At 36.0% G+C, this 17,092-nt stretch overlaps 1 pseudogene; it reads right to left on the bottom strand.

The window, feature by feature from the left end:
• Positions 1-14,224: 14,224 nt before the first annotated feature.
• On the bottom strand, positions 14,225-15,729 carry LOC101715000 (shugoshin 1 pseudogene; annotated as a pseudogene).
• Positions 15,730-17,092: the final 1,363 nt, after the last annotated feature.

Genomic DNA, 17,092 nt, shown 5'->3' with positions numbered 1-17,092 from the left:
CTTTAGAGGCTGTTCTCCTCTTTATGCTAGCACCAGATCTTATATGAATACTATTAAGCCGATGTCACTGTACATTGTAATAATTTGGAGGTAAGTCTGTTTCCTCTACTAACCTAGAAATTCCCGGAGGAAGGGACATCTGATTTGGTACTATGTTCTCAGAACACACACCCTTCAGCTCAACAAATATTATGAAATAGATTTTTTTTGTTGAACGAACGAGTGGATAATCTATGCTTGAGCAACAAGACCCTACTAAGTGCCAACAGAACACAATTTATGCTGTTTGAAGTGATAATCTGTGGCAAAGAATCTTATCTATAAACAGAGCATGAATTCACAGAACTATGAGTCTCTTGGTATGCTGAGGATAACTTTATGAAATGAAGTGTCTTGGAAAATTTGAGTAGAATGACATTAGCCTCTTACACTACCTAGAAATGCACACAGATTCTCACCACATTGCCTAAAATCAACATCAAAATCTCAAGCATAAACATTGCTCAGTGGAATGGTATGGTTAGGTCAAGGGAACAGAGTTCAGATGAAAAAAATCTAAAAATAATGGCCTGGGAAATGATGACTCTTCTCGCTAAGGTTGTTTTCAAAGGCTATTGCTTACATCTAGCAACATGTAGCATCATTTATAAACCCCGAGCAGATCAGGGTCCCCCTGACTCCAACTTCCCACCTACATTAAGATTTTTAGAAAGATAATGATCCATATTCAACTGAAGTTTATCCAGTGATAGGAATCTTTATTTTGGAGACAACACATTTAATTCTGAATGATTCCTGCTGAGCTGAAATCTGCCTTTATCTATTGATGCTGGTTCTTTTTCTCAGAGTTGCACAAAATATATCTAGTTGTTTATTCCTGTGAAAATGTTTCATATATTTGAATACAGCTATCATTTCCCCAAAGCTTTTTGCCAAGATTAGAAACACTCAATTTCATACTACAAGTTTTTTATGTGATATTGGTTTAAAACATTTCAGCTGTCCCTGGTTATATTCCAGTAGGTGTACTTCAGTGTGGTATCCAAATGTGAATGCATACTACAAATGTTTTTAAGCACTACTGCAACTGAAAATGAAACAGTTCTCATTTATGTCTACAATACACTTTCTTAATTAAATTCAGATATTGAATTATACTAAGTGAATAAATGGATCAGAACACTGTGTGATAGGAATGGTCCTTGGAGCTGGTATAGAAAGATAAGGAAGATAGTCTATATTTCAAGAAACCTATGACCTAAACAAATTAAAAGTATCTTCTCATTAAATTATATTATCTAAGTACTATAATTGAGATATAAGCAAAGTGTGATCATTAAATAAGTAGTATTTTATGTTAAAACATACAGGATTTGTGCTTATTTCAGATGACTTGATACTCACCATGGGCACCCTAATTCTAAAACTGCTCTGTTGAATTTTAACAGGGGAAATGTTGAGATGTGTGCATATTTTTCCTTTTATTTTGCTGGTTTTGCTAGCATTCCAGTACACCAAGTTCTACTAAATCTTTATCCTGTGATCAAATGTGTTAATTTTCCTTTCTAAGTTTCAGACTACCTTTAAGTCTGACAGCAACTGGGAAACTGACTTGACTTTCAATGGGGGAGAAAAAAGGTTTGTCTTCTGTTTTCCCAGCAGAAATATGCATTGTGGAATTTGGGTAATGGGAAGAGGTATGGCATATATTTAGAAAGAATCACTTATTCCACCCTAGACAAATACAGACGCTTGGAATTCTGCCCACCATGACTCACAGAAAGTATGATGTGCTTCCATCCCCTACAGGTATATGATGTTAGCTGTTAGCACATGGCACAGTCAGGGTCTCAGAAACAAATAAAATTAGAGCAGCAGCTGATTTCTTCATGCCCACTCTGGCCACAAAAAATCATACCATAAGTTGGAAGGTCATCTTAACTCTCAGTGTAGTTTATAATGTACTTACAATAATTGAACTTCCTTTATACCTCAGCTTGCATTAAGTCTTGCTGGAGAGGCCTTCCCTGACTATCCCATAGCACAGCAGCACTGATGCTTCTGCACTGTCCTGTCCCTTGTCCTGCTTCATTATTTCCAGTGGCTCTTATCACTGTTGTGCACAGTACTTATTTCCTAATTGTTTACTGTCAAGCTCTTTATCTCCTCCTACACCCACATCCACTGGACTAGAAGCTCCATGTGAGCCCTGGTTGTGGTTCGTTTATTCCAAGTGTCCTCACTGCTTTAAACAGGGCCTGCCACTAACAAGTATTCTGTTGATGGATGCTGAACAAATATTTGTTGAATAAATAAGTGAATCTGAAACAAAATGGTTATAAATTATTCATATACTTAGCTGGCAAATGTTTCTTTTTTAAAGACAGACTGATAGGAATAACTGAGAAAGTCATGTTTGTTTGCTTCTTCTTATAAAAATAAAATTAATTATGCAAAGAATTTTGAGCTTTTCTAAATAAAAGAACTTTGTGTGTACTTTTACTGGATCTTGATCTTATTTAGTTATGTGAAGAAAAGAGTTTATGAAATAATAATGACAGCTATGTGTTACCAGGTACTAAGCAATGAGGAAACTGCTTAATATACTTTTTTTTTTCATGAAGCATCATAATATTCCTGTAAAGCAGATTGTTTTGTTCATCTCAGTTTTACAGGAATGGAAACTTAGAAGACATCAGTTATTTGCCAAGGGCCGCTGCCCAACAGCGACAGAGTCTAAAACTGAGTCAACTAAAACTGCTCACTTTGCAACATGTATTCACAAGCAATAAGAGAAGAAACATTATCTCTTCATTTCATGAAACTTCTCAGTATATTCACCACATCAAGGGGGCCTTTGTCATGAAGTTAATGTGGGCCTGGGTATAACTACATAATCAAGACAGCTATGTTCAGAAAAAAAAGGGCCACCAAATAAAGGTAATTATGCAAAGAATTTTGAGCTTTACTAAATAAAAGAACTTTGCGAGTACTTTTACTGGATGTTGAGGGTCTCCTTGCTTCCATTTAAATCATATTTACCTAGAAGAAAATCAGGGAAAGTGATGCCTTTGAGGCTCTCAGCATTCTTTTTTTTTTCCCATTAAGATTATTGGTACGTTTTAGGTATACAACACAGTTACATTCATCATTGAGATTTTGTACCTTTACATGATGTATCTTGGTTCTTATTTTTCCCCCATTTCCCTGTCCTCCTTTCACCCCCTCCACCCTTCCCTATTTACAAAGACTATGTGTAAATACTGAATAGTTTCTCTGGAGTGAAAAACTAAAAGTGTAAATAAGGATCAAAATATATAATTGATATTGTGAAATAAGAAGAAAAGGTCTAAATGAGTAGAGAAGTGGGAGGGATAGGGGAAAGGAAAGAAGGGAAAAGAAAAAATATGAGAAAAGAAAAAATTGGAAATAAAGTCTCAGAATTCTTTACACTTGAAATATGTTACAGAGGTTTCTTTTTCCTATCACACCCCATCCCGACATAAAATTTACAATCCAAATGAGAGAGTTCTAGGAAGAAAAGTTTGCACATCTCTGGCTGGCAATTTTTTTTTTTGTTTGGTTAGATAAACTATAAAGTTTGCTCTTCAGAAGTTATCTGAGGGGACCGGGGATTTAGCTTAGCGGTTCTGCTGCCTGCCTTGCAAGCTCAAGGTTCTGAGTTCAATCTCTGGCACCAAAAAAAAAAAAGTTATCTGAATTTCAAAACTATCATAGAAGCAATTTCTGCCCCAGGGTTACCAGGAAGATGTAAGGGTGAAATGTAACCCTGAGAAATATTGTTGGGAAGGGACAGCAAACGACAAATTACTGTGGCATGGCCATTTGTAGAGATATGCTTGCAGCTTTGCCTATGCTAAATTGTCTAGAACCAGCCATGACTGGAAATCTAAGCTTTTGGAGGTCATTAGAGATCCACATTGATGGTGCATGGCATGATTGTTAGCCCCACTCTTCTGTACTTGTTGAAATGTATGTGGTCTACACTTGTATCAAGGTCATATATTATATGGGAAACTTGCTTTACCATCTCACATGTACAAGCATCATAAGTTTCCTTTCAGCACCACTTACTTATGGAAATAAAATGAATGAGTAGGAAGTAGGAACCATTTAACAGTCAGAAGAGGCCACACCATGGTGTAATTCCTAAAACAATGTCTGCAGCATTGTCTTTGGAAATCCCTTCCATATCAACAGTTGTTTGAAAGATGTGTAAATTCTCAGAGCAGCTGCTGTTCCTTTCTCCTCTCTTTCATCAAATTTAAAAGTATTTGATTTTTAAAAGGGTTGGGCTTCCTTCCCAACAGCATCCTGGGTTCTGATCTTGGGACAGAAAATATTTCTAAACTACTCCCCAGCAAGAGTCTCGGCCAAGGTTAATGCCTGCAAGAACAAAATGTAGAAGTTATTTGTATATAGGTAAAACCTAAACAAAAATAAGATCCCTAATAGTAATTTGAGATCTGACCTCAGATCTCAATCTAGTTTGGAGACATCTCATTTAGGAATAGGACTGTAGCCATGGTAGACCCATTCAGTTTCTCCACAGAGGGTATAGAAAAAGGTATTCAGAATTCTGCTTCTTACACAGCCATTGTCATCTCCAAAACTATACAGTGGACCAAAATCTTGCATCAGAACTTCAAAACATTGATCTCTAAGCAAAGTCATTCTGAAGGCCACATATCTCCCATGTAAGGTTAGAGGGTCAGATGAAACCATAAGCACTTTTTTTCCTCCATTTACTGCATGATTAAAAAAATAATAACAGGTCTAGTGAAGAGGGTGTTTAAATACAGTAACTTTAAAACTCTTTACTAAGTAAAAACATTATTAAATACCTTTTCCTTGTAGGGTATTGCAATAACTTCTAGAAGTGATATGAATGTGATACTAACACAGTTCCTTCTTTAAAAACTTTAATTTTTATTGTAGGAAAGGAAGATATAGAAACCAGAATTGCCAAAATGATTTCAAATTCAAGTATGTTATTTCTCATCTGTATCTGTGAAAGCTCTCCCCATAAGTACAATTTTCTCTGGGACCAACTGAGATTTTGACGCAGCAAACAAAGTTGTCCATGCTCTGTTCAGTCTATTCTGCTTCTCCAACATCATCTCCTCTTTTGCGCGTGTCTGAGTTTCACTGGTCCAGTGTCAGCCATCTGTCCAGACTTTCTTCAGCCTTATAGTATTTTCCATCTCTGTAAGTCTCTTCATCTAGAAGGCCTTTCCTTCATTTTGATTACCCAGATTTTTTTATTACCTTCATTTTTTCGATTACCTAGATATTTTTTGATTACCTAGATATTTTTTGATTACCTAGATATTTACTCAATTTCAGTGTCATAGAAATATTTTCTGAATTTCTCATACAGTCTTGAACAATCATATTCAAAACTTCCATTGAACCATCACTTCTATCAAGGGTTGACAAGAAGCTTATTGCAAGTCCCTGCCTTCAGAGTAGATTGTACACTTCTACTGTCTGTTTTCTTAGCATAGAGCCCAATGTCTGTTACTCTATACCCCTTACCAATATTGTCAAGTAGATCAGTAAATTACAAAAAGATACACTGATACAAAATATTTAACAAACCACAAAATTTTAATGCAACAACAGAAAGGCAAGGGCAGGTGTTCAATGTTGTTAGGAAGAAGGGTCAGATGTGCAGTCAGCTGGTGAAGGTTCAACTGGACAGTTAGATTTCAGCAGAACCCTGAAGAATAGGACATATCCAGGAAGCAAAGAAAAGGATTTCAAGATAAAGATTCAAAATGAGGGAAAGCAGAGGTGTCTGAAATAGTCAACTGAATAGAGACCTTCACAATAAGACAAAAATATAATGAGAAGTTGTTTATGGAGAGTTAAAACTATTGGGAAAAGTTGCTCATTATTAAGAAGCCAACAGGGATACATCAACAGTTCATAAGAGAGAATTAAGTAAGGCTTATTTTAACAACACTACTACCAAAGCAGTATAAATGCTGATTTAAAAGTCAGAAAACCAAAAAGTTAAAAAACTGAAGAAGAAAGTATTTTAAAAAGAATACTGCCACTGTGAAATTGGATAAGAATTGAGAAAAAGCTACTTATAAGCCTAGGAGGACTAGGTAGGTAAAGGAAGGAATGAAAATATTAGCAGCAATAAGTAGAAGCTTGAAATTATGAGCAAAGTGGGAGAATTAGCCCCAGAATCCATGTGTAGAGACTTTCCTCTAAAGAAAAAAAAAAGAAAGAAAAAATGATTGCAAGTGTGAGTCTCCCTTGTGTTAAAACAAGGTGAAAAAGATTTGATGTCAATAAATTCATTTAAGATGTCTTTCCTAGTTTCATTTAAGGCCAGACAAAGTCTTGCAATGATTGTAAGGAGAGTAAGAGATGTGGCTTGGAGTTGAGCAGGGTGGGGAAGGTGTAGAGGAATGCTGTGGGAAGTAAGAGGAGGAGCTAGATAGTATACAGCGAAGAAGTCAAGACTATAGAGGTGAGCTGGTTCCTGAAATAACAGCTTTTTGTGTGTGTGTGCGTACAACCAAGCAACACAGTTCCTGTTCTCTGCTGCTTACCAGCAAGTCACTCTAAGGTTATTGGCTTTAAAAAACACTATCATTTTATTATGTTCATGATCTGTGGTTCAGAAATTAGAATAAGGCATGTGTTTGTTTCTTCTGCTCCATGTGGTATTGAGTAGGGTCACTTGGTGGTATTTTGATGGTATCTGGGGAGATTTGGAAAGTTCAAGACGGCTTTACTCTCATGCCTGGAACTTTGGCTGGGGAGGCTGGAAGCTTCAAATGTGTGGGTCCCTGTATTTATCATGTCTCTATCACTGTGACAAAATATCTGAAGTGACCAACTTAAAAGGAGATAGGGAATATTCTACCTAACCTTTTCAGTGCGTGGTGACTTGGTCCTGTTTTGGCATTGTGGTAAAGCAGAACATCATGGAAGAGAGTGAGGGAGCTGCTTACCTCATTGAAGCTGGGAAGCAAAGAGAGAAACATGAAGGAGCTGGGATCACAACATCTCCAACAGCACTAATGACTTAACTTTCTCCCATTAGATCCCACCTCCTAAAGATTCCACCATCTCTCAGTCATGCCAAGCTGAGGGCCAAGCCTTTAATATCTGGGTCTTGGAGGCCATTTAAGACCCAAACTAGAGCAACCCCCCTCCTTGTTGAACTCTTGAGACCTTTCACATAGTCTTGCCTTCCAACAATGCAGATTTTTAACATGGAGGCTCAAGGAAAGGAAACAACCATCTCCACATTTTTGCATCAGAAACCAGCACAGAATCACTTCTACTACTGTCTATTGGTCAAACTAGATAGAATATGCCTAGTTTCAAGGGCAATAGACCTGCTCTCTTTTTTTTAATGGGAGGAGTATCACAATAATTTTGGCTAACTTTCACTTTTTCATAGTGTTAATCACTTTCTAAAATGTTTACTTTCTTTTGTCTGTCATCCCCACTGGAATATAAATTCAATGAATCAGGAAGCTATTATTATTATTATTATGTTTTTTCCTATGTCTAATGTAGAGTAGATATTTAATAAATATTGTTTTAATAAAGAATGGGTGAATGTGAAATGAGGAGTGGTAACATGGGAAGACAATACCTATGGTATGATCATCCTAGAATACGGAGAAAGAACAAGATACCACAGGGTAATAGTCCCTTGAAGGAGGGACCTATGAGGATGATAGCATTTTCCCATCAGCAACAATGAGTCCTTCAGCTAAGGGTCTGGTTTCACCATCCAGGAAGAAATATGTCAACATTTTTAGGACATATGCTTCCCAGTGATAATGAATATGTTTATTCTTACAATTGGAAGTCTTCCTTCAGTTAAAATTATCACATCTGATAAATTACTAAATAATCATAGAGTTTGGAGATATCTTCACCTCCTCATAGTGTGGCCTTGAGACTGATGAGAATAAACTATCTTTTAATGTTACCTCTTAAATATGAAAGTTAAGTTTTTCTAATACAATAAAAATCTGAGATTAGAAAGGTATCTTTATCATTAAGCAAGACCATGTTTGAAGCAAGCAAATTGTTGCAAAAATCTTTAGTGATTCCTTCATTCTATTGTGTTGATTTGGAGAGTGGCACTTGAATTCTTGAGAGTTTACAGGGAGAGTTATTTTAGCACAAAGTCACTCAGAAATAAAAAAGGAAGTGTTTCTGGACATTTGGACTATAAAAAGTTATGTTTCCCAGTTATTTCTTAAAAGCTTCTGATGATTATAATGTAGAGTTTCTTTAGAAATGCCCTAAGGATATGTTAAATATTAACCCTAAACTACAATTATAACTCTATTATTTGAAATACTTTTATGTATTTTTCCTTTGTCCTTCTTGTATTGTTACTTACCAAAAGTGAGAAAAACTTGTTTTTAAGTTTATTATTGTCACACAAACTAATATATAAGGATGTTTATGTACCAATATTTTAAAATTGAATAGTTTATGAATTAAGCAGTCTATGGAGATACCAAGTAGGTTACATTTACAAATAAAATCTATATAAGTTAATATAGTTTAAAATGGTGCTGGAATACTAAAATGTAGAAAACTTTTAAAATTTTGTTGTTCATCTATTTCCTCATTTTTTTTGGTTTTTGGTACCAAGGATTGAACTCTGGACCTTGCGCTTGTGAGGGAGGAGGCAGAATCACTGAGCTAAATCCCCAGCCCCTGCTCATTTTTCTTTTTTTCTTCCACCATTAAGTTTATTGGTACATTTTAGGTATAAAATACATTTACATACATCATTGGGGTCTTGTAACATTACATGAGTATCTTGGTTCTTATTTTTTCCCCTTTCCCCTCACCCCATCCACCCCTCCCCACTTGCAAAGATCCTATTTCCATTTTTTTCCCTTTCTCATATTTTTCCCCTTTCCCCTCCCACCCACTTCCCCCCATCCCCCTAGACTTTTACTTCCTATTACACAATATCAATTACACATTTTTAAAATTAAAATATCAAGACCTAGGAGACATTACCACAGATTTTACAGAATTTAAAAGGATATAGAAAGCATATTTCAAAAATCTGTTTTGAAATAAATTTGACAACTTCTAAGAAGTACCTTGGAAGACAAATTAGCGAGACTAACTCTGGAAGAAATATAAAACTTGAATAGCACCTATTAAAGAAAGTATATTCCTAGCTTGAAAACCTACCTATATGACAACAACAGGCTAGTATATATTTTAACTGATAAATTATATCGAACATTTAAAGCAGAAAAAAAAGGAACACTTCTCCCCTCATTTTAGGAAATCAACATTGTGCTACTCATAAAACTGGATAAAGATAATAGTAGAAAAAAGTATGAACATAGATAGAAATTTGTTTAACAAAACTATTAGAAGTCAGATCTGGCAGTGTAGAAAGTGGTTTTGTTATAGGGATGGCAGTGCTGATTCAGCTTTGGAAGATCCACTCCCAAAAGTCATCATTTTAACAGAGGAAAGGAAAAAGCCATATGATCCTGTCACTAGTTGGAGAAAAAGTATTGGACTAAATTCTACAGCTGTTCATGGTAAAAGCTAGCAGGAGACTAGAAATAGAACCTTCTCCACAGATTAAAGACATGTACTCCATACTTCCAGTGAGAATGCCTTATATGAATGGAGAAGGTACAATGCTTTCCCCTTAAGGTGGGGAACAAGGGAAGATATGCTTACTCTTTATCTGTCCATTAAACTTTGAAACCTAGGTCCAACCAAAATAGTCTGGCAATAAAATGACACAATTAGGAAAGGATTGGCAAGGTAGAAGCAAAATCGTTATATGTAGATGAAATGATCATCTACAGAGAAAATACTAAGAAATCTCTAGGAGCCTCTAGAACTTGTATTTGAATTTAGCAGGATTAGAAAACACAAGGTATATATAAAAATTCAGGTCTATATATACTTGCTATAAATGAAGAATTGGATATTGAAATTTAAAAGTCATGTAGGAGTACAAAAGACCTAGAAAAGTTAAAAAAAAAAACTGCTGGAAGACGTTTAGTACCTGATTTTAAGACTTCTTCTAAAGCTACAGTAATCAAGGCAGTGTTGGTGTAAGGAAAGACATATAGATCGCTGGAATAAAAAAGAGAATCTAGAAAAAGAACCACACATATATGGTCCACTGAGTTTTGAAAGATTATTTAACATTAGCATTTTATAGAATATAAACTCAATTCAAGAGGCGAGGAAAAGATAGTGTTTTCAGCAAATGGCACTAGAATACCTGGTAACCATATATAAAAAATTAACCTCAACCCTTTATTTCCATATATAAAAATAACTTGAAAGGATCTATGAACCTAAATATGAAAGCCTAAAAGTATAAAACTTTAAGAATTATAAGGGAAATTGTTTTGAATTTAGGGTAGGCAAGAACTACCTAGGATACAAAAAACATGATGTACAAAAGAAAAAAATTGATAAATGAGATTCCATCAAAATTTAGAACTTTAAATGACATTATTAAAATGAAAAGTAGTCCTTAAACAGACCCTATTTACAATGCATATAACCTATGACCAGAATATATAAAGAACTGTTACAGCTCATTAATAGACAACCCAATTAAAAAGTAGAAGATGATAAATAGCCAGTACAGCACAAGGAAAGGTGTGTAACTCTAGAATCAGAAAAATACTAATCAGTACAATAACAAGATTGAATTATACACTCATTAGGGAGATGAAGTTAAAAGTTTTAAAAGCTTTGTCATGACTTTTTATTTTTGTTGGATTCTCCCCCTTTGCATTTAATTTGTCACACCCAATGGATTCATTATGCTGGGCTTCCTGGGGTTGTGATCCTCATTGTCTTTTCCTAGGGTATTGTCTAAAATTTTTTGGAGTGCTGGTTTGGTATTCATGAAGTTCCTGAGGTGCCATTTATCATGAAAGCATCTTATTTCTCCATCCATTTTGAAAGATAGTTTTGCAGGGTACATCAATCTGGGTTGGAGGCTGTTTTCCTTTAGGGCTTGAAATACATCACTCCAAGCTCTTCTTGCCTTGAAGGCTTGCATTGAGAAGTCTGCTGTGATTCTGATGGGCTTTCCTTTATATGTGATTTGTTTCTTTTCTCTCACTGCTTGTAGAATTTTGTTCTTCTGTTGGATTTCTGGAATCATAACTATTATATACCTATGTGTAGATTTTTTTGATCAAGGACAGCTGGAGTCCTATAGGCCTCACTTATCTGTATGTCAAAATCTTTTCCCCTCCTTGGGAAGTTTTCTGCCATCACTTCTGTGAACAGCTTTTTATGTCACCTGCACTCTCTCCTCTTTCTTCATTGGGTCCAATCAATCTTATGTTATTCTTCTTTGCATCATCTAGCAATTGCTGGATTGATTTATCATGTTCCCTTACAATTTTAAAGCAATTTTTCTTTTCCTGGTCACTACTTGCAATCTTATCTTCTGTATCTGAAATTCTGTCCTCATATTGGTTCATTCTGCTCCACAGACTTTTGATGGAGTTTTTAATCTCCTAGAAATCTGTTTGCATCTGTTTTATGGATTCCATTTTCTTCCTATGTTGGTATTCCATCCTCTTCCTCAGATCCTCTATTTTTTTATCTGTGTCCTCTCTAGATTTATTAATCATGTCTTGCACTATGAGCACAATCTTTGCTGTTATCTGAGTAATTACTTCAGATTTCTTTTTTCCCAGATCCTCTTTCGTTGCCAGTTCAGACAGTCCAGGTGACTGAGTATCAGATTGTTCCATCTTGTTTCCCTTTGGGGTTGCTGTATGTGATCCAGAAGCCTGTTTTTGAGGCTTGTTTACAAGTTTTCTCATTTCCACAGGGGGGATTGGGTGCTTCTGGTGCCTGTGTGGCTCACCTTCTCTGCTCTAGGAGCATGGAATGGCGGTGGGGGAGCCTTCTTCCAGGTGCTGGGATTGTCTCATCTTCTCTGCCCTAGGAGCGTGGATGGCGGTGGGGGAGCTTCCTTCCGGGTGCTAGGACTGGCTCACCTTCTCTGCCCTAGCAGCGTGGAATGGCAGCAGGGGAGCTTCCTTCTGGGTGCTGGGACTAGCTCAGCTTCTCTCCCCTGCTCATTTTTAAGCATAAGTACCTACAAGATATTTTTACTAGAATGCTTTGCAATGGTAAAATTTCCGGCAGTCTAAAACTCAAGATTTTCTCCTAGCCTTATCCAGAATTTTCTTTCAATCCTTGTGTTTATGTTAAATGAACAACCACTGCATGGTGCTGTAGTTAAAGTTGTTGCTACTGGGAGATCCTGGAGTTTTTAACAGGTGCAGCCTGGGTCACTGGGGCTATCCTCTCAGGACCATGGCCCTGTCCTTACTTTTCTCCTTTCATTGCTCTCTGACCACAAGGTGAGAGTTTTTACCCTGACATGTGCTCCCACCATGATGGGTTGCCTAATCACAGCCCCAGCACAAGGCAAACAACCATAGACTAGAACTACCCCAATTGTGAGGCACAAGAAGCTTTCTCTTTATAAACTGGTTACCTTGGTCATTATGGTGACCACAATCTGATTAACACACAGGATATTGTTACATAATATACTTCCAATTTCATATATGTAGTACCTTCTGCTTCTCAGCTTCACATCAATTTCCAGTTCCTTCTTGGTCAAGTTGGCAAGGTGAGAAAAGAGAGAACCTTGGGCAAATATAAATCTGAAATACACACGCTTCTGCCCACACAAATCTGAAATACATACACTTATAATTTATTCTATGATCACAATTGTAACTCAAATTCCTTCATTTTCCCCCTCCTATTAAAAGTCCACTACCTTAATGAAAACTCATAATGGTCTTTACTCCAAGTTAAAGAAAAGCAATACTTTATTTCAACCTTCTGATAGTCAACTACATTATTTTTATATTTAATCCTGCTAAGGAATGAAACTATAAATTAGTAATTTTTCTCTTCAAATACAAATAATAGCTTCTCATTGACTCAAGAAATCAATACTGTATGGTTTTTTCTTGTCACACCAATGCATAGGTGATATAAACAGTTAGACAATGGTTAGAGTGAGTCAGCTTACATTTTATAATTGGTTAGTTCATAAATATCCACTAAAGTACATAAAATGACTTTTAACAAATTTTTGTGCATTTTAGGATCCACAAATCAGGGTTCAGCAGTCATAATATGTATTAGCAATGTGTACAGACAGCAAATTTGAGTTGATACAAGTCACAGATATTGAAAGATATGTTTTACTTTTTGGCTCTCAGGAATTTGTGTGTACTTATAACTTGCATTGATATTTTTTGCAGTACTAAGTTTGAACCCAAGACCTTCACATTGAGCTACATCCCTGGACCTTTTATATTTTTAATTTTGAGATGGGCTTTCTAAGTCTCTGTTGCCCAGACTGGACTTGAACATTTTTTAAAAATTTTATACAAATTTTATTGTTTTTTAAAATATGAACCACCTATAGTGATTTTTAAAAATTTCAAGTGGTACATACAAGGATAGATGTCAAGCACTGTGAATTGAACTCATTTCCTCCACTGGTTGATTGAAAACAGAGAAAAGCTCTTAGTATTCTCATATTTAACATTTGAGATTTTTGCCTAAGTAGGAAGCTCTGAGAGTCAATGACATAGTAACTTATGGTTTTTCTGAGGTGACAAGTTGAACAGATTCTCAAGGTTCATAACTATTCCTTTGACTAGTCCCTAAGCCTTAGCAATCATTGATTTCCTAATTGTGATTCTGTAAACATTTCATGTGAGGAATCAAACACAATAGTAATATGAGGGATCCATAAACTTAGGGTATATCTTCTACAAATGTCAAGAATTTATTTTATTCAAAAATTATATAAGGATTTTCAAAAAAATCTTCACCCTATTTTAAAAAAAATTACTCTAGTATCCCCCACTTAAGGGAAAAATAAAAGATGCCAAGAGATTATATAATTTCCAAACTGTAGGTATAGGATATATTTTGAATGAAAGCAAAGGGTTTAGGCATTACAAGAAAACTGAACAATTATAAAGTATGCTTTTGAAGAAATGTTCACAATCTAGGGTCCTGTTAAGAGAATATTCCATGGTGAAAGTTCCACCCACTTTTGTACTACTTTATAGATTGTCTATTGGAGCAACACTAAAGGATATAGGATAAATTCACAGCATCCCAAAAGAGATATATTGTATTTGCTTTATACTCTTTTTTTAGAACATCTCAAATTCTTTTTCTGCTTGAAAATAGGAGAATTCAAGAAACACAAATCTGTGAAAGGGTCTCCTCTTCTTAGTTTTGAAGCTAGTGTTGGCTCCTTATAATTCACACTACTTGTGCACCTCTGCTTAGGCAGACACATGGCTGTGCTTGCTTTATTCTTTTCTGGAGAAAGAGAAAGTCTCCTGATTTTTTTTTCAGGCAACAAGGGAACATTGGTGATATCCTTCAGGCTCCAATGAGGTGATGGAGGTGATGGATAAGTCTTAGGTGGTACACTAGTAGGAGTTTTTGTTGGCTTAGAAACCTCCATCTCTTGCTTATCTGTGAGGTTTAGCACTCTTTTAGATCCAGGCCTGGTGATTGGTCTATCTGATGTGCTTATGAGATTCTGAGTGTTCTTGCAATGGGGCACATACGGATCATCAGAATTGTCTCCAGAACTGCTGGATTCAAAGGTGCTCACTTCAGATGTACTGTTGTTTTTTTCTCTGTTAGAATCAGTGTTGGTTTTTCGTCGAAAAGGAGTGAGATGAATACCGTCTTGCAAATTAAAATTGTAAGCATCCCTGGAACTGGCAGATTCATCCAATTTTTGGGAGCAAACAGTTTTTTGAGTTTTGCTTTTGTTCCCTTTATACTTTGATGTAGACTTAGATTTTCTTTTGTTAGTTTTTCTTTTCTCTTCTTTTTTTCTTACTTGTATACCTCTATGCTGAGGGGTTTTTTTTTCAGCTTTAGATTCTAAACTAATTTCTTCCATTTTGGTAAACTTTCCTGGTTGAATCAGCCTTGGTGATAAATTAATTTTGTCTGTGTTCCATTGACAGACATTTTTTTCATTATTGTTTGGTATGTGCATGTTTATTACTGGGTCTACATACCTGATTCTTTCCAGATCAAAAGATTGCCCTTCCAAATAACTAGTTTCAAAATTATCCAAGGTATCGAATTGACTTAGACTATTAAAATGTTCCTTTACATGGTGATGGAGAGATACAGTTCTAGGTAAGACATTAGCAGTAGACTTAGCTTCCCCTGAATCAAAGTCAGATTCCACTGTGTCTTGAGGAGTAGAAAGTATTTGCTTTTTTATTTGGGATGATTCTCCTTGTCCTGGAAGGTCAGTTTCTTGGAAAGGAACTTGCCTGAGCAGTATCTTCTGTTTGTTGTGAAGTAAGTTTTTCTTTCAGTGCATACAGCTGACATCCAAGGTAGTAACATTCTTTTCTTAGCTGTAGGATGATATCTTGGGCTTCTCTCACTTTGGACTTTTCATTTTCCAAAGCTAAAACTAACATTCTGTTGTTGTCTTGGTAATTTTTCAGCAGTGTACAAGTGTTGGTAATCACTTGGCACTGTGCAGGTATAAAGGACCTGCGCTTGCCAATCTCTGCCAAGTTTTTATTCCTTTTCTCTTTCATTCGCTTATATGTCTTCAAGACTATCTTGAAAGGACTTTTTCTGGCACCTTTCCTTGGCCATCTTCTACTTCCTATCCAGGCCAATGGTGTCAACAACGGATGCGCCAGAACAAATGAAAATACAGACAAGTCAGTGTGGGAGGATGGTCTCAATGTAGTCAAAACAGTCCTGCTGCGGAGGTAGCCAGGTACAGCACCATGTCGGTTTTTCCCACATACCTAAGGGAGCCAAGATCCTTGGCCAGTACTTCTGCAGCTGTCGCCCTCTTCCTCCCATCCCAAGACTCCTAAAAGCTGCCCCGCCTCGCTTGAGCCTTGCGTTCCAGCGCTCCAGGCCCGTGGTTGTGTCTCTGGTCGCCCGCTACTACTGCCGTCACATTCCTGGACTTGAACATTTGAATAAGAATAAAAGTTATAGAAATTATATTTATAAAGTCTTTTGGCAACCTTATGCTTATCAATCACAAAGATATGTCTTCTCACCGAACCGGGATGGGCTCTTTCTTGGCTTCCAAATTATCAAGCTACCTATAATCTGTACTTCTCTTAATGTGCTAACTCTTTATATTTTCGCAGTTTAATCAAGTAGTTTTATTCTACTTTGTATTTTATATTCACATGCTGCTGAAGTAAGTTCTAATTCCATTTCATTTGTGAAGGCATCTTTAACTCCTTCTGTCACACTGATTATCTCTTTTGCACTGTGAATAACAACCCCAATGCACGTGCTAAGTTTCACATATGGAGAACAGTGGACATGTTTTTAAATTGGTTTTCTGTCTTACATGTGGCCTAGCATAGTAAGAAGAGCAATAAATAATTTTTGGATGACTGTCTGAACCAAATTTCAATTTTTCTAAGAAATTATTGAGCTTTTTGAACTATTAAAAAAAAGAAAAAGACAAATATTACAATCCTGACAACCTTGAATATAGGTCTTGAGAGTGATATTAGTAACCATCTCATCTGGCCTCCACATTTAATGGAAAAAAAATGATACACTGAATAATTAAATAATTGGAACAAAGCTAAGCAAACCTCAAAACTCATTCTAAGGCTCTTAAACTGGACAGTAGTAAGTGATAGATCACCATGGAATGCAAAATTGAATAGAAATGTTTAAACTGTATGTGTCCCTTGAAATTATATTTATGCATTCATTCTTATGTTACAAATAAAATATCTAAATACAACTGTGAGTGACCTTGCTGAAGACTATCCAACACATATCTTCTTTCAGCATATTCATTGCTTTTGTGTGGAATGACCATTTGGTATGTTTATTCTTACTGATATGCAAAATCATAGGAAGAAAAGGTCCAAAGTGGAAAGGAAAGGGGAAGGGGAAGGGGGAAGGAAAAAGAAAGAAGGGAAAGGAAAAAATACAAGAAAAGGAAAAATGGAAACAAAGTCTTTGTAAATGG

This window comes from Heterocephalus glaber, unplaced genomic scaffold, assembly GCF_053883595.1.
Source record: "Heterocephalus glaber isolate CG9 unplaced genomic scaffold, H.glaber_assembly_v1.0 deba00001461, whole genome shotgun sequence".
In the NCBI taxonomy this organism is placed as follows: domain Eukaryota; kingdom Metazoa; phylum Chordata; class Mammalia; order Rodentia; family Bathyergidae; genus Heterocephalus; species Heterocephalus glaber.
This window is presented reverse-complemented; position numbering and strand designations above follow the sequence as displayed.